This window comes from Protopterus annectens, chromosome 3.part0, assembly GCF_019279795.1.
Source record: "Protopterus annectens isolate FY-2018-M chromosome 3.part0, PAN1.0, whole genome shotgun sequence".
NCBI classification, from domain to species: domain Eukaryota; kingdom Metazoa; phylum Chordata; order Ceratodontiformes; family Protopteridae; genus Protopterus; species Protopterus annectens.
This window is the reverse complement of record NC_056731.1, coordinates 1,683,945,473-1,683,968,975: the sequence shown is the minus strand read 5'-3', so window position 1 is coordinate 1,683,968,975 and position 23,503 is coordinate 1,683,945,473. Positions and strand designations below refer to the sequence as shown.

General features: G+C 38.5%; 1 protein-coding gene across 2 annotated transcripts in view; it reads right to left on the bottom strand.

Moving 5' to 3' along the window:
- Positions 1-23,503, bottom strand: part of RALYL (RALY RNA binding protein like) — a 1,351,009-nt gene that overhangs the window by 940,229 nt on the left and 387,277 nt on the right. The gene's annotated exons all lie outside the window — the stretch shown is intronic.

The following is a 23,503-nucleotide window of genomic DNA, read 5'->3' as shown; positions in this document are numbered from 1 at the left end:
TTATCACACATTTGGTTCATTTGGTGTTAAGTAGATTGCTGCCTATGTGGTAGTTCATGGGTACAGAGTTTTTACCAAAGGGGATGACACTGCACTTTTTGGCATTGAGCTTGAGGCCATGGCTCTGACACCAGGCATCTGTCTCAGCGAGGCCCTTCTGTAGGATGTCCACATCATTTGGGGACTTGACTATGGCTCCTAGTTTGCAGTCATCTGTGAACTTCATTAGCCAGAGGCCTTCTGTGTTAGCCTGTACTTCAGAGAATTAGATACCAAACAGGAGGGGTCCCAGGACAGAACCCTGTGGTATTCCACTTGTCACTGCTTTGAGGTCAGATTTGCAGTCTGCAACTTTTACAGTGTGGGTTCTGTCAGTGAGCCAGTTGGCAACCCATCTTGTGACGTAGGGATTTATACCTAGTTTAGTGAGTTTAGCTATAATTCCAGAATGGGAATATATATATATATATACATATATATATATATATATATATATATATATATATATATATATCTATATACACATATATATTGGTATTCGTAATGAATACTTTTTGGCTACACCTTAACACTTTGCTGCAAGGATCACCGAGGATCATGTCTCATATCACTGAATAAATTCATTATAATTTTGTCTAGCATCATGTGAGTAGCCTTGGCTAAGCAGTCTGGCTAGCTGCTTTAACTGTATAATACAACAAGGCTAGTAGAAGCACATTTTCTTAAGTAGAATGTACAGCCCCTCACTATTGTAGCCCCATTCCAAGCTAACACACTGCAGTTTTTCCATTTCCTCCTCTTCCATATCAAAATCCCATTCCTTGTAGCACACAAAACATGCAACACAATGGCCCAAGCAGCAGTTATTCTCCAAACACTCTAAGTGATATCCTTGCATGCAGGTAGCACAGTGTGGACCCCTACCCCTCAATGCACTTTCATTCCAAGCACATGTTCTGTTCGCCCCCTACTGCAGTCTAAGCACCAACATACATAATTGAATTTTAACCCATTTATCTTGCAGGTCATTACCCAGCACATGTCCTTTACAAGAGCCCACGGCCTACAATTCAGTTGTCAGTACATGTGAATGCTAAGATCACTCTCAATCCATTTTCTGTTTGGCTCCATCAGACATAGACACAATACAGTATCTTCACTTCCTTTGCTCTTCATTTCCTTATTTGCTGCAAATAACAATAAGACTTCCTCATACTCCTTTCGATTTTTCCACTAGTATAAACAAATGTGGGAAATCATTCCCTGGTCCTGCTTTTTGGTTTCGATCCTTATATGTGCAAATAGAACATAGTCCCCTTCAGCCCCCCCCCCCACTGTTTTATCACCAGCAGATGCAAATAGAATAAATTATACATACAATTATAGATATACATCAACATACACCCCCATTAGTCTTTATTTCATTGACATGCACAAAATAGTCACAACCACTCCCGCATACTTCACTGGTCTGTTCACTTCTAAACACCCACATAGAACTAAAAGATTAATATTCAAACATCTCTGCCCCCTTGACTGGTGTATTGCTAAGTCATCCAAGCTTATAAGAATAAAGAAATCTTTCTCCTCATGCCATCTTAATGCTTCCAGAGTTCAACAGAGGTGCAGCGCAATTTATACACTGCATAGGCAGATGTTACTCTGACAGTATTACAATGTGACTGTAGCTTACAAGACAGATACCAAGAATACTGCCATCTTTGAATGTCTGAAGAAAAGAATGACAACTTGAGTAAATGTTTGAGTAAGACTTACACGAGGGCTCTTCATTCCTTCATAGTTAATTGGATAATTTTGCTGAGAAATAAAATGCATTTTATAAGTGTTATTCATGTAAATAATAATGATAATAACAATAGTAATAGTAATAATAATAATGATGTACTTGTTGACTGCTGCCATTTTGTTTTCTTGAGGTATCAGGTGAAACTGAAAGATTTTTTATGCAGGAAATTTGATGTAAACATTTAAAAGATAACAAAGATACTCATTCTGGATTTAAAGCATAGTACTTCCCTGATCCTTTTTAAGTTAACTTGGATAAACAGATGGGCATTTTTAAGTACACACCAGGCCTGGCCCATAGGGGCCATAACTAGGTCCAAAGTAATTCATCCTATTGTGGCTCTGGTGTTAATTTATGTCTTGTTAAATTCAATTTATCATTATGTGGCCAGGCTAAAAATGGTTAACCAAATCAGCAGTCTGGTATTATTACCTATGAGTCTAGGAGGTTTTATAGCAGTTTGTATAAATGCACACAAAACGGGCTGCCATTTAAGATAGACTACAGATGAATCAAAATGTTTTTCAAGCTTCAGAATTGCTAATAACAAAATCCAATCAGTAAATATGCAAGTGTTTACAGAAATTGTACTTTTCCCTGACACCTGAGTAAGAAAAATTAGTAAAATGATGCAAAGAACAAAAACACTTTTCCTACAGGTGACTGGAAATCTACATTTAGAAATTATTTTACTGGATTCTACAACATTTGGACAAAAAGTTGTATCAGTCCCAATTCCAATTTACAATGCACTGGACTAGACCTACTGGAAAGAAACAAGAAGAGCAGGCTTTATATTTGAAACTGTACAACTTGCACGAAGAGGATAGGAAAAGGGTGTTGTGGGTATTTTAGTCATGTACATATAAGAAGACACAGGAAGCTCTGGGCTGAAGGAAGATTCTTGATAGTAAGGGAATGTAGATCCTAAAAGTAAAATAATATGCACAGTTATTTATCTCTAATGTTATAATATACTACTACTATCAAAAAAGAATTGAGAGAATACTAAAAAAAACGTATAAGCTCCAAAGCATATGTTGTAATTAGATCTTACATTTCTCAAAGATTCACTTTAAATAAAGGCACAAAGAAGGGTGCCCTTTGTCCCCTCTAATGTTTGCATTAGTTATCGAACCCTTGGCTGATAATATAAGAAGCAATGAAAAAATGATGCATTCTCAATTAACAGAGATTATCAACCTAAAATACATCTTTTTGCAGGCTATTTAAATTATTCAACGGAAGAAATAGATGAGGAAATTCAAAATATTCAAGAAGTATCACTGCTGAAATGTAATAATTATAAGACTGAAACTTTAGTGTTAAATCAATTACTAGACAACAGGTTTAAAGATAAATATAAATATAATTCAGAAGGAAAAGAATTAAAATATTTAGGAATAAAAATATATTAAGACGAAAGTAAGATTATTAATAATTTTAAAAAATAAGTGAAAAAGTGTTACTTCTTATTAAAAATGGAATGAATGTTTTTTCTTTTTACTTTTGATGATAGGTTATTAAAATGATTATATTACCCAAACACAGACACACACACACACACACACACACACACACACACACACACACACACACACACACACACACACACACACACACACACACACACACAAATATTGCATTCATTAGCTTTAACACCTAACAAAAAAGTTTAAAGAAAATGGAAAAATGTTAACTTCATTCTTATGGTATCATAAAAAGCCAAGAATTGCTTATAGATATGGTATCGTAAAAAGCCAAGAATTGCTTATAGAAATTATATAAGATTATGGAGGTATGGTGGTATTAGCTTCCCAGATGTTAAATCTTATTCTATTGCTGCGAGTTTTAACTCTATTATTCTCTGAATAGACTCAACTTACACTAGTCAATGGAAAACTATACCGGAACAGATTAAACTAAATTCTTATAAGTTTATTAAATATGATAGATTAGATATATGTGATAGTCCTTTCCATCTGGTTAACAAAATTTACCATAGAAGGAAATTAATTTCAGTCTTTACACTCTACATATATGAAATCAATTGTTAAAACAGTTAATAAATATGTTTTTAGAACTCCATTAATATTAAAATGGAAATTATTTTTGCTTTCCCATTGCACACACCTCTAGATTTAAGAAAACTCAGAACAATGTTAAAATGAATTTACTAAAAAGAAATGCATAACTATTATGGCCTAATTGCTTTGCAAAAGGAAAATCTAAGTCCCCAGAATATTTGATGAATGAATAGAAGTTGGATGGATCTGTTATCCAGTTTATATTATCATCCATCGTAAGAAATTAAATGAGTTTGTGAATAATATGAAAAACTGTTTTAAGAATTGATTTCATGTATTTGGCTTTGTCAAGGGCCTGTTAAATCTGGTGGATTTCTTTGAAAATGTGACCAGGGCCATTGATGAGGGCAAATCTGTGCACACAACACACCTCAACATGGAAAAGGCTTTTCGACACAATCCCGCACTCAGGCGTTACTGATAAACTTAGCAAACTGAATATAAACCCCTATGTTGTAAGATGGGTTTCCAACTAGCTCACAAACCAGACACACATTTTCAAAGTGGGTGACTCCGCATCAGCCTGCAGAACTTTCACGAGTGGGGTGCCACAAGGGTCAGTGCTGGGCCCCCTAATGTTTGGTATATACTTCTCAGGGAGTTGTGGCTGACCAAGTTTGCGGACGACTGTAAACTAGGTGCAATTATTGAATCCCCAAATGATGTCAGTATACTCCAAGGTGGTCTTATGCAGACCAACGACTGGAGTTTTAGTCACAGTCTCAAACTGAATGCAGAGTAATGCCTCATCATTCTCTTCAGCAAAAATAATGTCATTCATGCTATCAAATCAACAACAATACACTAAGCATCAAGGAAGTGTTAAGGGATCTGGGATCACAAGTTGACTGTGACCTTAACTTTGACCACCATGTGTTTACTGTAGTAAGAAAGGCTTTCTATGTAGCACACTTAATGAGTAAAGGCATCACACTGAGAGCAAAGGAGGTTAAAACCCCTCTATAGTCATCACTAATTAGGCCTATAATTGACTATAATGCCCCATTCGACATACAGCTTACAAAGCACCTGCAGCAATTGGAAAGACCTCAGAAGTTTCTAACAAAGAAGATCAAATGATTCTAGCATATGCCTTACACAGACTGACTAAAGTTGCTGTCACTATACTGTGCATCAGATAGATTTCTTAGGGGGAAATTTATGTCTGGCTTACAGAGCAATCTCAGACCCAAACCTAATGAACTTTCTGCACATCCTTAAGTCAAACAGGAATAGAACTACCCACACCAGGGATCTAAATATGGCCAGAGACTTAAATTGGACATGCTGGATGGACAGATTTGTCTCTCAGTGACTTCTGCATCTTTGGAATAGGCTACTAGTTCATGTGAAACAGAGTACCTCTACTACACTGTTCAATAGGGCCCTGTACTAGTGGATGGGGCACTGTAAATTCTTACTGGGGATAGCAAACACAATCCTCCTGGAAATGGGCATCATCATCATCATCATCATCAGCCCTCTTTTTCCCATTTTCTCTATATGGGGTCAGGGTATCATGTTAATTGTCACCAACTCTCTTGATTCAGTGCCACACCCCTGCCTTCTTCAACACTCATGCCTGATTGTCGCAGATCTTCTTTCACACAATCCATCCATCTCTTTGCCGGATGCCCTTGCTTCCTCTTACCTTCTTCCTCGCTGTCCCAAATCTTCCTCACCAGATTGCCTTCTGCTTTTCTGCACATGTGACCAAACCACCGTAATCTGTCCTCTTTGATCTTTTCCGCAATTGCAGCTACTTTAGCTTCTCCTCTTATGTCCTCATTTCTTCGTCTGTCCCACAGTGTGCATCCTATCACCTTTATCAGGCACTTCATTTCTATCACCTCTAGCTTCTTCAACTGTTCTGCCTTTACTACCCAGGTTTCTGTACCATACTGTACTGGTCGCACCACTGTCATGTACACCTTGCTTTTCAGCTTCTTTGGCATTCTTCTGTCATATACTACACCTGATACTCTATGCCAGCTGGCTGCAGCCCCTCTGATTCTAGCTTTGACCTCTTCATTCAGACTACTCTTCTCCTCAACCACCCCTCCCAGATACTTGAAGCTGTTTACCTGTACCACCATCTTCCCTTCTATCTCTATTCTCAGCTTCTTCTCATCTCCCTAATTTGCTGCCATTACCACCATCTTATCTGTGCTTAATTTCATCCCATGTGCCTTCAGATTTGAATTCCATTCTCCTATCCTTTTCTGAAGTTCTAGCTCAGAGTCTGCCTGTACTGCCACATCGTCTGCGTACAGCAGCTTTGTTGATCTGTCCCCTCCAACCTGTTTGCTAATGTAGTCCATCACCAGTATGAACAGCAGTGGGCTCAGAGCTAAACCCTGATGTACACCCACTCCCACTGGGAACCCCTCTGTGAGGCCAAACACTGTTCATGCTTGAGTCACTGGGTCTTTGTACATAGCCTGCACTAATTCTACCAATGTTTCTGGGATTTCAAACCACCACAGTACTGCCCAGATTAGCTTTCTTGGGACCTTGTCATATGCTTTCTCCAAATCTAGGAATGCTCAGTTGGACTCTATCCTCATCTCTAGCTTCTTCTCAAGTATCTGTCTCAATGCAAACATTGTAAAACACAAAAAAACACAGTCACCTTGCTCCAGCAAAAGAAGTCAGGGAAATAATCCAACTGCTGAAAAAAGCCAAAAAGAATTCTGTATTCTTAACGCAAATTTATTAAAAACGTTTTCGCCTTGCTCACTAGCTTGGCTTCCTCAGAGAAAATTACAATTAGAGTAGCAAAGTGCCACATTTATTCAAATCTAAAAGGAAGTGATGTCATTAAAATGTATTTGAAAATAACATTGGAAGTAAATTACCATCATAACACAAGTTTAATACAATATTGTATGCAATATCAACATCAAAAACGACTGTAAGTCGTTTTTCAAACAGTTAACTTAATAAAAATAGTGTAAATACTGCTTGTAATCAAAAATTTGTTTGTGCATATGACAATGTGTATGTATGTGTAATAAGTCAGGATATACTTTTATAGATTTTTTATGTTTTAATTGCATTGGCGACAGTTTTTTTATGACTTACTAAGTCGCATTTTAACAAAGCTTTTTAGTGTTTACACATACATGTGGCACTTTGCTACTCTAATTGTAATTTTCTCTGAGGAAGCTAGTGAGCAAGGCGAAAACGTTTTTAATAAATTTGCGTTAAGAATACAGAATTCTTTTTGGCTTTTTTCAGCAGTTGGATTATTTCCCTGACTTCTTTTGCTGGAGCAAGGTGACTGTGGTTTTTTGTGTTTTACTTGGTTCGTTGCAATTTGTGTCTATATCAATGCAAACATTGGGTCAGTTGTGCTGCATCCTGATTGGAACCCGAACTGTTCATCTCCCATCTTACATTCTCCTACTCTGCATATCTGTCTGTCGATCACTCTCTCCAAAACTTTCATGCAGTGTGGTAGGAGTTTGATCCCTCTGTACTGCCCACAGTTGTGGATGTCCCCTTTGTTCTTGTACACTGGCACAAGTATGCTTATTCTCCAGTCATCTGGGATATGCCTTTCTCTCCACACTGCTATCAGTACCCTCAGGAGCCATTTCTCCCCTATCTCACCCAGCATCTTTATCATATCTGCTGTTTCCTCCTGGAAGGGGGCAGTCATTACTAAATGTAATCCTGAGTAATGACTGGTGTATCTATGGTATTACATTGGGATGAAATGGCTATGCTTGAAATGACCTCTGGGTCGATAGCCTAGTAAAATCCTATGATCCTATGATCCCCCATTATATGAATATATGAATCATATTCCATGGTGGTGCAGTGGTAGCGTTGTTGCCTCACAGCAAGAGGTTCTCCCGTTCGATTCTAGGCTTGGGTTAGGAGTACCTTCTGTGCGGAGTCTGCATGTCCTCCCCACAGTCGAGTGGGCAATCGAAAGACATGCGTTGAATGAGCATGCCTTCGTTGAAGGTTGGGTGTTGGGCTGGCAACTTGACACCATAAAAACCAACTGCCAATCATTAGTGGATGAGATTTCCACTGTGGCGACCTCTAACTGGGAAAAGCAGAAAGACAAACAACAACAACATTATGAAAGGCAGATTGATGTATAAAGGAAGCTTGTCTAAGTTATATAATTATAAATAATAATAATTTTAATGCAGAATTCTGGGACTTTTCAGCTAGTAGTGGACTGATGGTAAGAATAAAACTTTGTTACTTAAATCAGTTAGTCAGACTTTCAGGTTTTTATGTGGAAATATATACAAAGGATATTTGTTACTCCTTATAAAATCTCTAAGTTTAGTAAAATGACTTCATTATGTTGGAGATGTAGTAAAGATGTAAAAACTGATTGGAATCACATGTTTATGGATTGCGAAAAATGTTATTTATATATATATATATATATATATATATATATATATAGGTTCATATCTAATGACCGAATTTACTTACACATTGCCAAAACTTCAAACGGCCGATTCCCACTATGCTGAATAGGAAGACAGCTCTATAGTATAAATGTACAGCAGATTTGTCCTGTAGTGTACCCTGTATGAAGCAAAACATGGCGGACTTGACAAGCAATGCACCCAAAACTGTAAGCTGCATTTACAGCACTGAAAAATTGCAAAGAGGAAAGATGTTCTTGTCATAGATAGCTTTATTTATCATCTCAATAAGAGATCAAAACACTGAAATTATTGGGTATGTAAATTTAAACATGCTCTGCAATGTAAAGCAACAGCTGTCACTGATGTTGTTACTATCAGTGAAGAACTAGTAAAGTCTGTACAGTACAATTATTCAGGAGATCCAGCCGAGGTAGAAAGGTACACTGTGTGTAATACTTTAAAACAAAAGGCTGCATTATCTAGAGACATACCCTGTGTAGTTGTGGACGATGCTGTATCAAGTTCTTCTATCGAGTATGCTTCCTCTTTGCCAAGTAGAAAAACCTTATTACAGCAAGTTAGAAGAGTCCGTACATGTTCCGCTGTAAAGCATAAGTGCCCTTCTGTAACACTCGCAAATTTAAATGTGTCAGACTACTCAGTAAAAGTTGGTCACTTCAGCATGAAAAGGTTAGCTGAGGAAAAAGTAGTAACAGTATTATCCACCCAAGAAAACATTATAATTTGGCTCATGGCTGGTACCTACATAACCAAAGGGATATTGTGTCGACACCATTCATTCTTTTATCACTGGTGGAGGTTATTATAAGTCAGTGCCATTAGTGTATTGTCTAATGTCTAAAAAGTCATAACGTTCATATAGCTATATGTGGCAGTGTATTTCTGAGTTACTGAACTGCACCGGACAGCAAATACAGTGCAAGTATATCCTTTGTGATTTTGAAATTGCCACCATTAAGAACTTGAGAATTAACATTTCTGATGTAGTGAGCAAAGGTTGCTTCTTCCATTTTGGTCAGAATCTTTGGAGGAAGGTGCAAACGTTGGGGCTAGCGTCTTTATATAATAGTAATTTAACATTTCAGATGTATGTGAAGAGATTGGCTGCACTTGCATTCCTAAGTGAATCTGAAGTGATTCTGACATTCCATCAATTAAAGGAACAGTTTCCAGTGGAGGGGAAGGAGTTGATTAAATACTTTTCTGAATGGTATATCTTTGGTAAGCTGAGAAAATTCACTACATGTTTTTTTACAAGGTAGTTGTGTTTGTTTCCCTCCACTATTCCCAATAAAATTTTGGAACGTGTCAGAGATGAATGAAATGTTTTTACCTATTACACAGAATAGTGTGGAAACCTGGCACTGGAGATTTAAGTGTCTGGTTGGCAGATATGTTACGGATTTGCATGTGATAATGTCTACCATTGCTCGAGAACAAATAAGGGTAGATGAATTAAGAGCTAGGATGAGTATAGGCTGTCCACCTTCTCCTAAGAGACGGAAACTTATTAAGTGGCAGGAACAGTTTCAAAATGTATTTCAAAGCTGGCAAGAATATACGTGCATGGACTACATTATCGCTATTGCATCTTTACTGAAAATGTAGAATTGTGTTTTCTACAAATGAAATTGTATACTTTGGATTTGTGTTGATTACACCATTTCTGTTTCACTTTTGGGAGTGTTTACTATTTTGGGTACGTGTTTCTCTGATGTTCAAGCACAGTGTTTGTTTGCAGAGTGTGAAAACACGGGTTAGTGGTGTGCTGGTCAGTCTGCTACATTTATTTCAGCAATATGTGGTTTGACATAGTGGGAATCGTCCGTTTGAAGTTTCGGCAATGTGTAAATTTGGCAAAATGGTGTCAGCAATGTGTAAATCGGCCTAATGTAAATTTGGCCATTAGATATGAACCTATATATATATATATATATATATATATATATATATATATATATATATATATTGGGAAGAGATAGGTATGATTTTTAGGGGTTATGGTCTGATACTTCTTTAACTAGATCAGTAATACTAATGGATGTTACACTTCCTGTATCTGTAAAAGCCAAAGAGCAAAAAAATGTTTTGGGCTCTTTTGGTAGTTGCTAGAATAGTTATTACAAAAAACTGGTTCCGACGTTCAAAGAATTTTTAAATTTAACAGCAATACTATGAAAAACTGAAAAAGAAGCAATCAGAATAAGACCTATAAATCATACAAAGACTTTTAGTGGCTGAGATAACTGAAATGTTGCTATTGAAATACCAAGCCTCTTAAAGTGTTAATTGTAGAAGATTACCTTGATTCAGTGTATCCCTATCATTGTATAACAATATATGATATTGAATTTCTTCCTTTCTGTGCATATACTGTAAATATGTTAAAGTAATAAAACTTTTCTTAAAAATAGAATTGAGGATGTGTCATTGGGAGCAGCACAGTTAAACAATATTCCATGGTTGGGCATGGTTTATTTAAGCAATAACCCATGCCTGGGTGTGGGTAATGCTGGATTTACCCACGGTTGGTGTGGTTTGGTCACGAGGACAAAGACAACAGTGGGTAAATCCAGCATTACCCACTCCCAGAAGTGGGTTATTGCTATTATACAATGACATTATTTAAGAAAAAAAAAAACTTACTTTTCTTAAATAATGGCATTGTATAATGCCTTTGTGCTGCCCTTCCGCAGCTGTTTGGTATTCTGTGGCAGTTCTGATGTACTGCGCATGTGTATGCTTATGCTTTACATCAGAGCTGTGGGTAGAAGCAATGGAGAAAGCAAGATCTCCGTTGCTTTTTTGCTTTTTACAAAGTGTCTCGCTGTGTTAAAGGAGTTTAACATAGCAAGACAGCTTTAAAAAAAAAGCAACGGAGAAAGGAAGATCTCCATTACTTTTTTTTAAAGCTGTCTTCACTATGCTAAACTCTTTTAACATAGCGAGACAGTGTCTAAAAAGCAATGGAGACCTTGTGTTCTCTATTGCTGAAAAAAAGACTTATACTAATGGAAAAAGTCCAGGCGACTGGACCTTTTTTCATTAGTATAAGTCTGACTTACAACGTGCACGCTGACCAATCAGCGTGCACGTTTTGGAATATTAATGAGGGGAGGTCATTGTATAATTATGTATGTATGTATGCGTGTATATCTGTATGTATATATGTATGTATTTGCCTTTGTTTACTAGAAAAGTTCAAATGGGTATTGAATCCCTTTTCAGTGGAAGCCTGGGGAGCAAATCTCCAGAGTTACAATAATATATGAAAAAGAGTCATAAAAACAAAAACATAAAATAATTCATGAAAGAGAATCATTAAATAAGTAAATATAGCTGTGGCACTCATTCAGGGAAACTTGTACACTATTGTCATATTTACCTTTTGGGCAAAACAAAATAATACAAGATCAGAACTGTAGACTTTAAATGTGAAGCCAGTTTTTAAAGAATGCTATTTATTTTGTAAGAATTACTTTTAAAATGTGGATCTAAAGTGAATATAGGAAATTCCAGTTTAGCTGAAGTAAGTGAGTGTATGGATAGTGTATACTGGACAGAATTATTAGAAGATATTTTTATTTACAACTTATTTATTGAGAAGACTCTCTTGATTACTCCATTGGGATTACCTAAGACCAGGATAGGTATGAGGTCAGAGAGGGAAAGTAAAAACATGGTGAGTGTTCTCATCTGAAATTTACCGATGAATGGAGCTATGGGCAGCAGCACAGACTCTACATGGTGCCCTATAGGGTGAACAGTTGTACAGACCAACCACTTTGGGCATCTACTGTGGTGTGCAGTATCCTCAAGATAGGAGAAAATAGATCCCAGACTGCATGCCATGGCACGGCCAGCTACTCAACGGTGTAAATTATGGCTCTAGGTGATTCAATCATGTTGACTAATGTCTCCAAGTGGGCATGGGTATATGCTGTTGGTAAGTCCGAATGAGGACTTGGCCTACTCAGAACTATGCCAGGGACCCATGCTAAAGGTGGGAGGGAGGGATGTGCCCCTATTGGCTCACCATAAAGCCCAGCAGCCCTGTGTCAATTGGCTACTGGCTGGCTGGTGTCCAGTTGCCAAACCTGGGTTACCTGGCATACCTCTGTTTAGCGAAAGATGAATATAAAACCAATCAATCTGCCAAACATAAACTAAGAATTGTTACACTCAGTGTAGGTTCACTGACAGAATGCAGCTTAGAAGTGGAAGACATGATGGTACAGAGGGTGCTGGACATCCTATGTATCCAAGAGACACTTTAGCTTTAAGAAACTCTTAGCAAACAACACTCTCTATTTCTCAACTTCTGCATTTTACTTAATATCTAATGATTTTTGATGTATAGATTATAACCATGCTTAATTTTTACCTGTTATTACAAATGCTTGCATGTGGAGCTTTTCTCCCCGGGCCTCTGCTGAAAATGGACATATATCCAGTTGGACTAGCCCGGTCAACAAATGTAAAATAAAAATAAATAAATAAACAAATAAATAAATAAATGATGGAAGAACAGTGCAGCAAAACTACTTGGCTTGGGATCCAGAGTCTACTATTCAGGAGGAAGACGGTCTTGACATGGTGTGGGAATTGTGGTGAGAGAGATGATTCAGAAGGCAGTGAGGGATGTCATCAGAATTAATGACAGACTCATAGCAATCAGACTCCAGTGTAATGATTGTAATGATGGGGAACTATTCATAATCTTATCCTATGCCCCACAGCAGGGTTGTGATAGTGATAAAATGTGTGCATTCATACAGCAGTTGCAAAACCTACTAGATAAAGCAGGACAACATGAATTGGTGTTGATAATGGGTGACTTGATTGCACATATCAGGATAGATGGAACAAGATATGAGAACTGCCTGGAGCTGCATAGGTGGAGCAACAGGGACAAAGAAGGAGAAGCCATTCTAGACTTCTGTCTGGTAAATGGCTTGATAGTAGCCAATACAAGGTTCAGTAAGAGAGAGAGAGTCATATGATCACATACAAGAATGGCCAATATGCAACTCAGGTAGACTTACTCCTAGTAAGGAAAGGTCACTGGGATAGAATCAGTGATTGCAAAGTCATCCCCAGTGAAACAGTCAGCCCACAACATAAATCACTGATTGCCACAATAAACTGCAAGCAGTGGGCAGAGTAAGTTCTCAGGTCAGCATAGGCGAGGCTAAATAACTGGAAGCTGACTGAGGAAAAAGTACAAGTTCAAGCAGTAACTCAGGGTTCTAGTACCCCAAGAAGAGGAGGAAATGGGTAGAGTTGAAGAAGAATGGCAGTGCCTCAAAACAGCGTATGTGAGGACTACAGAACAGATATGTGGCTGAGCCAGGTATGGGCATAATGTGCATAAGGAAAGCTGGTGGTGGAATGCAGAAGTCCAGGAAGTCAACAAAAGAAAGAAGGAGTGCATGAAAAAGTGTGAGATAGAAAAGACGGACCAGTCTAGGTAGGAATACTGGTTGGCTAACAAAGAAGTGAATAAAGGAGTTCCAATAGTAAAGAACAGGGCACTGGATGCACTCTACCAGCTTCTGAAAAGTGACTCAGTAGGTGGCACAAATAAACTATATCAGGTGGCCAGGCAAAGACAGAAAGATAAAGAAGATAGTCAGTCAGACACCCTTCATAAGGGATGCTAGAAACAACCTGCTCACCAGTCCACAGGACATCAACAAATGAAGAAAACACCACAAAAGTTGGACTTCCCCAGACACAGCCTACAGCCTTCTCTCTTCTGTGAGAGAAGAAGAGAAGCCCACCCTGGAAGAAGTAAGAACAGCACTAAGGAAAACAAAGTCAGGGAAAGCAGCAGGCTTAGATGAAGTCACAGCAGATATGATAAAGATGCTGGGTGCGATAGGGGAGACATGGCTCCTGAGGTTACTCATAGCAGTGTGGACATAAAGATGTATCCCAGATGACTGGAGAATAAGCATAGTCATGCCAGTGTACAAGAACAAAGGTCCATCCACAACTGTGGAAAGTACAGAGGTATCAAACTCCTGCCATTGCTTGAAAGTTCTGGAGAGAGTGAAGGATACACGGATATGTAGAGTAGTAGGAAGTAAGATGAGAGATGAGCAGTTCGGATTCAGATCAGGATGCAGCACAACTGACCTGATGTTTGCAACGAGACAGATAGTTCAGAAGAAGCTAGAGATGAGGAGAGAATCCAAATGGCCATTCCTAGACTTGGAGAAAGCATATGACAAGGTCATAAGAAAGCTGATATGAGCAGTACTGCAATGGTTTGAAGTCCTAGAAACATTGTTAGAATTAGTGCAGGCTATGTACAAGGACCCAATGACTCAAGTAGAGTGTTTAGTCTCACAGAGTGGTTCCCAGTGGGAGTGGTTGTGCACCAGGGTTCAGCTCTGAGAGCAATATTGTTTATTCTGGTGATGGACTACATTAGCAAAGAGGTCGGGGGGAAAAGATCAACAAAGCTGCTGTATGCAGACGATGTGACATTACAGGCAGACTCTGAGCAAGAACTTCAGTAAAGGATAGGGGAATGCAATGCAAAAGTAAAGGCACATGGAATGAAACTAAGTACAGATAAGACAGTGGTAATGGCAGCAAATTAGGGAAATCAGAAGAAGCTGAGAATTGAGATAGAAGGGAAGATAGTGGAACAGGTTTATAGCTTCAAGTATCTGGGGGGTGGTTCAGGAGAAGGGAAGTCTGAATGAAGAGGTCAAAGCTGGAATCAGAGGAGATTCAGCTAACTGGCATAGAGTCTCAGTTGTAGTCTATGACACAAGAATGTTGAAGAAGCTGAAAAGTAAGGTGTACAAGACAGTGATACCTGGATAGTAAAGGCAGAGCAGACGAAGAAGCTAGAGGTAATGGAAATGAAGGGGCTGAGAAGAGTGGTAGGATACACACTGTGGGACAGATGAGGAAATGAGAACACAAGAGCAGAAGCCAAAGTAACTCCAATTGCAGAAAAGGTAGAAGAGAGCAGATTACAGTGGTTCCATCACATGTGTAAAAAAGCAAAGGACAATCTAGTGAAGAAGATTTGGGATATACAGGAAGAAGGTAAGAAGAAATGAGGGCATCCAGCAAAGAGGTGACTAGATTGTGTGAGAGAAGATCTGCGACAGTCGGGCACGAGTGTCGAAGACGGCAGGAGTACGACATTGAATTGAGAATGATGGTGACAGTTAACACGACCACCCCAACCCCGTGTAGAAAATGGGATAAAAGGGGGTTGATGATGATGATGAGGGTGGAAACGAACCGTGTGTTGAGATTATACTGGTGTATTACAACAAAGCTATGTGTTTATTATGTGTATTTTCAACTGCCCTTTGACAAAGGAAAGGTCACCATTGAGCCTTAGGTTTAGAAGGACAGAGATCCATATTCTGGCAATTTTTTTTACTACATAGGGTATATGGAGTTATGCTGGATTTGTTCTATTCTAGAAAGGTTTGGTCTTTAAGACAAACATCAGTGCTCCAGGAAGGAGGGGACAAATCCCATTATGACTCATAATCTCCTTGTCATTATTGCAATTGCACTGCATTTTTTTTTGCCTGCATTTCTATTACTGTGATTTGTTACAAATACATATATTGCAGTGTATGGTAGTTCATGAACTTACAGCCACTTAGTCAAAGAGGAATGCAGCTGTCAAGAAACTGAACTATGCATGTGACATTAGTGGTTTCCTCTGAGGTGCAGGAAAAATCATATTATATTGAATTGCTGGTACTTGTATTTCTTAACCAAAAGTCAGAGCACCTGACAGGAAAACATGGTGTTTATCTGACATGCTTGGTTACCTGTCAGCTGGATGAAATGTTAGTAATCGTGTTGAGTTTACCACATGCAATGGTAATCTGAGTAATGAAAAAAGAAAACCTTAAATAATGTTTTCTGTCTGTGTTCATCCATATTGAATTCTTAAAATATTATCTTATGCATACTGAAGCTTGCACGATTTTAATGTATATAGAATTAAATGTGTTTTGCAAACAATAAATCTATATTTCTACTGCCAGAACTGTGTTTTATGTTTGATAATATATACATCCTTACAACAGTAAGGCACCTTTTATTTTTTGCTTTTTTTAAATTAATGTTTGTGTTAAATGTTCCATGAATTCAAAAGGTCTGCTGGGATATAAAGAACCTTGTGACTTAACACCTTAGGTTATCTCATACGTTTTGAGTTGTTAGTGGAAGCATTTAAGAAATACGACAAGAGAGCCCAACAACATGGGTGAAAGTAAAAAAAAGTAGCAAGCTCAATGCTCAGAGATGTTAATCCAAGTTTAGCAACTGTGAGAATTAATTATATATTTTAATTAATGCCATAGTGCTTCAAAGTGCAGTGTTGTTTGCAACAGGTCAATGTTCCATATAGCTGGTTTGGTTCCATGAGTCTGATGCACTGGAATTACATGGATATGGTGAGGAAACAGATTAAATAATTCAGAACGAAAGTGATTTCCTAGACAGCACTGTTCAACCTGTTGGCAGATTATTTAAATTTTACTCTTTATTTAAAAAGTTGAACCAGTTCCATCATTTTCAGAATCATGTGCCTCCAGTATCCTACTGCTAGATGGGGTTTTGGCATAAGTGATTGATTACCCAATTTATTGGCAATTCTCCTCTTGTCACTGAGGTGCAGTTTAACGGGATTTGACAGGCAAAGAGGAACATCTGTGACAGGTCTGGAAAGTAAGTGAAGGGTTTAAGCCTTTGACTACACTACTGACTGACATTCCTGTAAATTAAAATTGCAGTCACAGTGTCAGAGCTGAAAGCATAATACTTTTAGACTGCAGAAATTCTGCTTTGGAAACTGTTTATTCCCCTAGAGAAATAACCCTATACACACCACTAAGATGAAGATGACGGCTAAAATAATTATTTAATATTATCTGCTGCTGTCTTCCCTTAAGTTGGAAGCATTGTTGTCTATAAGGTTCCATTGCTCAGCACATGGCAAATATATTATTTTCTGTTTGAATTAAAACATTCTATGAACAATAATGCTAAATAATCAAAATTATTTATGGTTCTTGGTAGTTAAATTATACTGAGATATCCTAAATATTAAAAAGAAGTAAAATGCACATGCACACACACACACACACACACACACACACACACACACACACACACACACACACACACACACACACACACACACACACACACACATTAAGGAAGTGCTTGCATTTCAAAACAGAAAGGCCTTTGCAAGTAATGATGATGAAAAGAAATACCTAATTCATTGCTTATAAAAATGTCCATAAACATTTTATCACAATTAATTGAGCAAACAATGCATGTATTACAGGAAAAATTGTTTCTAAAGGTATATGTTAAAGTAGCATAAATGCCAAGAAACTAATTCCCTTTAAGCAGGCACTATTTAACATTTTTACATCACAGTGTTAAATTTAAAAGTAGTCTCTACTGCTGAAATTGTTAGTATATGATACCATGTGTGGCTGTCTATTTCAATTTGAATTCTGGCACATTGCATTTGGTAGCAGAATTTGTAATACATTAGTTGGATTTAGCCGAAAGTAAGAACCTTAGAAAACTAGGAGAACAGACTCAAAACCTCAAATTTTCATGCTCCAAAAAATGTTAAATATGCCATGATCAATTTAGGTTCATAGGTTCATAAGTATGTAGTATTCCCACAAGAAAATATAATTATAAAGAAATCACATAAATACACCCATCTCACCATCCTTGGATACTATGTTGAAAATCTTAGACAGACATTAGACATACAATAGCTACAGTTAATGCTATAGTATGTCAATACTTTTAGGGAACAAAACCAGATCATATCATTTTTATTTTATTTATTTATAGTTGGTTTACCAGGATTGTCCACTGGGCCAGAAGAACCCGTTTTCAGCGGAGTCCTGGGGAGAAAAGTTCCAAAACAAAGATACAAAAGATTACAGAAGTTCACATTTTAACACTTACACTCATATTAAAACAGATTGTCAAAAACAGTGGTAACAAAACTATAACAGTGGTTCACAAATGTAGACAATTGTGGGTTCAAGACAAAAACTGAGGACAGGTGGTTACAATCCAAAGAATCTAATGTTTAAGCAGCTGCAAATAGGCTACCTTGGTTACATTATGTATAACAAACAGCATTGCTGTAGTAAATATGTAGTATCTTGAGTGGAATAGTAGAATTTAAGAATTATTAGGCGTTATTGCATTTGCTTATTTATAGTATCTGGTTATATATGATATGTTTGCCTGTAGGGAGCAGACTAGGCTATCAGGGGTGGGAACATTCCCAGGAGGATGTTAGATGCGTGTGTAGAGATTTTTTAAAAGCTGGGAGGTTAGTAGTGGTGCGGATGGAGGGGCGAAGGGAGTTCCATAGGCGTGCCAGGGCAAAGGACAGCAGGTTTTTCCCTGGAGAGTGAAGAGGTTTGTACAGTTCTACCAGATTTTGGTTATTAGATCTTAGGAGTCTTTGTGGCATGTGCATTTTAAAGGTGGAGCTGAGTGAGGGACAGAGGGATGGATGGAAAATGAGTTTGTGAGCAAAGGTGAGCTGAGTAAAGGAGAGATAGTTAGGAAGCTCAATCCAGTTTAGTTTGTGGAGAGATACACAGTGGTGGGTAGATGCTTTGTGACTAGTGGCAAATTTGGCAATTTTATTATAACAGGAGGACAGTTTTATTTTGAGGGATGATTGTAGGTTTGTTAGAAGAGGAGCGCCGTATAGAAGGGAAGGCATGAGGAATGTTGTAGCACGGGTGAGCTTAGTAGATGTAGTGAGGAATCTATTTTGTCGATATAGCATGCCAAGTTTGTAGTGTTTTTTTTATGTTTAGTTGTAGATGGCTATTGAATTTAAGCTGGTCATCTATCTGGACCCCTAGCAGTTTGGTTTCAGATACTAGTTCAAGAGGTGTGTTGTGCTGGCTGATGATAGAGAGTAGATTTCTATCAATAGTTGTGTTTTTTGAGGGAGTAAATACCTTATGGTTTTTGATGCATTGAGCGCTAGATGATTGTTTTTCATCCACTGTTCTGTGGTAGAGAAGGCATCCTGAGTTACTTTTAAGAGAGTGGGAATGGATGTGGCTGTGCAGGTAATTGTAGAATCATCTGCATATTGAACAAGTTTGACATGGGGAATTGAGTGGAAGAAGTCATTTATGAATATATTGAAGAGGAGAGGACCCAAGATGGAACCTTGGGGGACACCAGTGGGTGTGTTCAGGAAGGAGGAGAGGGCTGTTTTCCATTTGACAGCTTGTTGCCTATGGGAGAGATAGCTGGTGAACCAATTGAGAGAGGCAGGGGATAAGTTTAGGTTAGATAGTTTAGTTAGGAGAAGGCTGTGAGATATAGTATCGAAGGCTTTAGAGAGGTCGAGAAGGAGGGTCGATACAATGGAGCCAGAATCTCGGGCTGTATTTACTGTTTCCAGGAAGGAAAGGAGGGCAGTCATGGTGCTGTGGCCGGGTCTGAAACCATGTTGTGTGGAAGTTAGTAAGTTATTATCTAGGAGATAGGGAAGGAGTTGCAGATGGATACATTTTTCTAAGAGTTTTGATATAGGAGAAAGGATGGCTATGGGACGGAAGTTAGTGATATTGTTATTATTGCCTCCTTTGTGCAAGGGTATGATGAAAGCTCTTTTCCAGAGTGTGGGAACAAGACCTTCTTGGATAGAGTGATTGATTAGGATGCTGATGGGGAAAGCAATGCCTTCGGCAGCTATGTTGAGGAAGGATGAGGGTATGTTATCAGGTGCACTAGTACATGGTTTTAGCTTTTGCAAGAGTTTTTTTTATGGTAGAGGTAGGGATGGGTTTTAGGGAGAAAGGTGGGAGTTGAGAGGTAGGAGATGAAGGGGGAGGTAGGAGGAGGGATGCAGGTATGGAGGGTGAGGAGTTATTGGAGAAGGATGTGGTTAGTTTAGAGATAGAGTCTAAGAAGAAAGAGTTGAAATGGGTGGCCAGATTGATATCTGGAGCATTTGGGTCTGGACATGGGTTTTCTGCTGAGCCAGATTTCAGGAGGTTATTGATGCCTTTCCAGAATTTTTGAGGATTGGTTTTATGGTTGCTTTGGAGTATGGAGTAGTAGTTTTGTCGATCTGTTGTAATAAGCTTGTTAACTTTGTTGTGAAGAATTTTGAATTCATTAAGGGTGGAGGTAGTTTTGTTTCTTTGGTAACATGCCCAGGTTTTGTCTCTAAGTCCCATGGCAGTTAGTGTGTTTTTTGTTAGCCAGGGGGCGGTGTTGTTTCGTATTCTTTTGTTTTTTATGGGGGCGAAACTATCCAGGAGATTTAGGAAAGTTGTATTGAAGTATGCAACAGCATTATCCAGGGGTAGAGTTTTTAGTGGGTTCCAATTTATTGATTTTAGGGAGTCTGAGAAGGTCGCTGGGTTGAAGTTTTTTAGGTTGCGAGTGCTGATGTATTTATGTGTTGCTTGTAGTGGACATGGAAGACGTTTAGTGAAGATGGGAAGATGGTCACTGAGGGAGTCAGGAAGAGTTCCACTGTCAGTGTAATAGTGGGGATGAGAGACTAAAATCCAATCTAGGGTACTGCCACTGGAAAAATCTTTCCAATCTAGGGTACTGCCACTGGAAAAATCTTTAGAGGGCCTGGTAGTCAGGTTGATGAGCTGAGAGTATTTATAAAGGTTAATGTTTAGGGTGTGTGTGGGGGAATGAATGGAAGACCAATTAATATTTGTGTCACCCATGATAATAGTTTCATTGCTGATATTGATAGAAAGTCAAGATAGGATATCTTTCAGTACTGAGACATTGTCACCAGGGGGGGATGTAAAGTGAAACTATGCAAATGTGTTTGTGTTTATTTAATTGAAATAGAGCTAATACTAATTCTGCATTGGAGAAATGTGGAATGGGTTTGTTACAGGGAGTAATGGATAGGGTAGATGAATAGAGTAAAGCTACCCTGCCACCCTTTTTATGGGTCCTGTCTTTTCTGATTATTGAGTAGTTTGGTGGTAAAACTTCAGTGTCTTTTATATGGGGTTTTAGCCAGGTTTCGGAAATAGCTAAGATGTCAGGTTTGTTGTGAAGAAGCCATGCATGAAGGTTAGGGATTTTGTTTGTTATGCTTTGGGCATTTAGAGAAGCTAGTAGAATGGATTTAGATGTAGAGGTAGTGGTGATCGGGCCTGGGTTAGGGCGTATGTCACCAGATAGGAGTATGGTTGTAAGGTATTGGATTAAGTTAATGAGGTGTTTGGATTGCCTTGTTTGAAGGTTGTCAGTTTTCAGGTATTTGTGGATATTGGAGCTTAGGGAGGGAATAAAGAGTTTATAAGAAGTATTTAGTTTGTAGTGAAAAAATAGATGGGAGTTATTGGGATAGAGTTCAGGGGTTATTGTGATAAATGATTGTAAGTGAGTAGAAGGGAGTGAGCTGGTAGATTGAAAGGGTGGTGAATGATATGTGGTGTTGGGTTGGGTGAGGTAGTGGGTGTAAGTAAGGATGAGAAGTAATAGTAGTTGGATTAAGAATGATATGTGTTTTGAAGTCATGTTATGGTTTTGATAAAATCTTGTATGTAGTGTAGGGAGAAAGGGTGTGAAATAGATATTGTGTTATAAGATATGAAGGGAGGTGTGATGAGGTGTGTTATGAGGGAGGTGTTGGTGAAAAGGGTGGAGTGCAGTAGGTGAAAAGTAAGTTGGAAAGGATTGTGGTAGAGGGAAGGAGTGGGAGGATTGTTGTGGTGAAGGGGAGGGGTGTAATTGGTAGAGAGGAAGTAGGGGTGGTTAGTATAGGTAGAGAGGAAGTGGGAGTGGTTAGGATGGTATAAGTGTAGCTGCACTGGGGTGGGTGGAATTTGAGAGTAGGGTAGGGGAGCGGAGTGAGCCCGCAGGGCGAATGGAGTGGGATACACCTAAGGAAGGTAGGTGGCAGGACAGTGTGAGAAACAATCAGTTTGGTGGAGGTAAGTACAGAGGAAGGTAAACAAGGTGGTAAATGTGACTCTTGCAGTACAGTATAAAGGAAAAAGGAGAAGACAGAAAGTAGAAGTAGAATGGGTAGAGCTGTAACTTAGCAGTTAGTATAGAGCAATTGTTAAAAAGTGGTATCGAAGTGTGTGGATAGGAATGAGGGAAGATGGTTAAGTAGATGGGTAGACACTGCTCCCTAGTGGACAGAACCTGAATTTTTAAGAGAGGAACCACTAGGCAGATCGATAGGTGAAAGGAGGAAGGCAGCTCTGATATAGGAAAAAGTGCCAGGGATGAGGCAGGTATTAGGGGACTACCCAGTAATAAGGGCAAGGCTGCAGGCGGCTCTGGTTGCGACCCTTCACTAGCACCAGGCAAGTGATAGAACAATTATCTCAGACCAAATGCAGTACAGATTGTAGCATGTTACATACTTTTATTTTTTATCCTGTAGCTCTCTCTTCTGGGAGAAAGTGTAGGAGTGTCCCTGTAGGGAGTTAGGCAATCAAGATGAGCCTTGCTATCCAGAGAATGATCTTGGAAATCCAGGAAGGCTGGGCTGGTAGGCAAAGCGAGCATAGGAGAAGAGGCTGAATAGCTGGGGAAAAAGAGAGGAAGGAGTATATACAATTTAGTAGTAGTTTAGGCACTAGTTAAAGGATAATACATAAAGTGCAGAATGTGAAATATACACATTAGGGAGCAGTGAATATGTTCAAAATGTAGCAGCAATGCATCATTGAATAAGTCCTTACAACTAGGTATTAACCTCTCTACAAAAACAGTAAAAAATGCATCAACAGTTTAAAGAGAAGAGTCATCTAGATATATGCAATTTCCTAGCTATGTCAGTGTTTCAATGTAGTTTAAAATTAGATTCAGTATCTGAATAGAAATAGACACAATGTGAGTCCTACAATAAAATACGGATATGAAAATAAATAACACTTTGAGCCACAGTAAAGTAGCAAAAATCACATACACAGGTTCAGAGGAATTAGTACTTAAATCAGCAATGGGCTGGGATAACTAACAATATAACTCCAGCGTAACATTGGTGTTTTTAACAGATAACACTTAAATTAACAGTCCTGTGCTGAAGCAGACACACCAACTCTAACTAGGGTGAAAAACAAGGCGGTTTATCAATAACCACGGACTGGAAGATGATTCTGTGGTTTAGGCGGGGA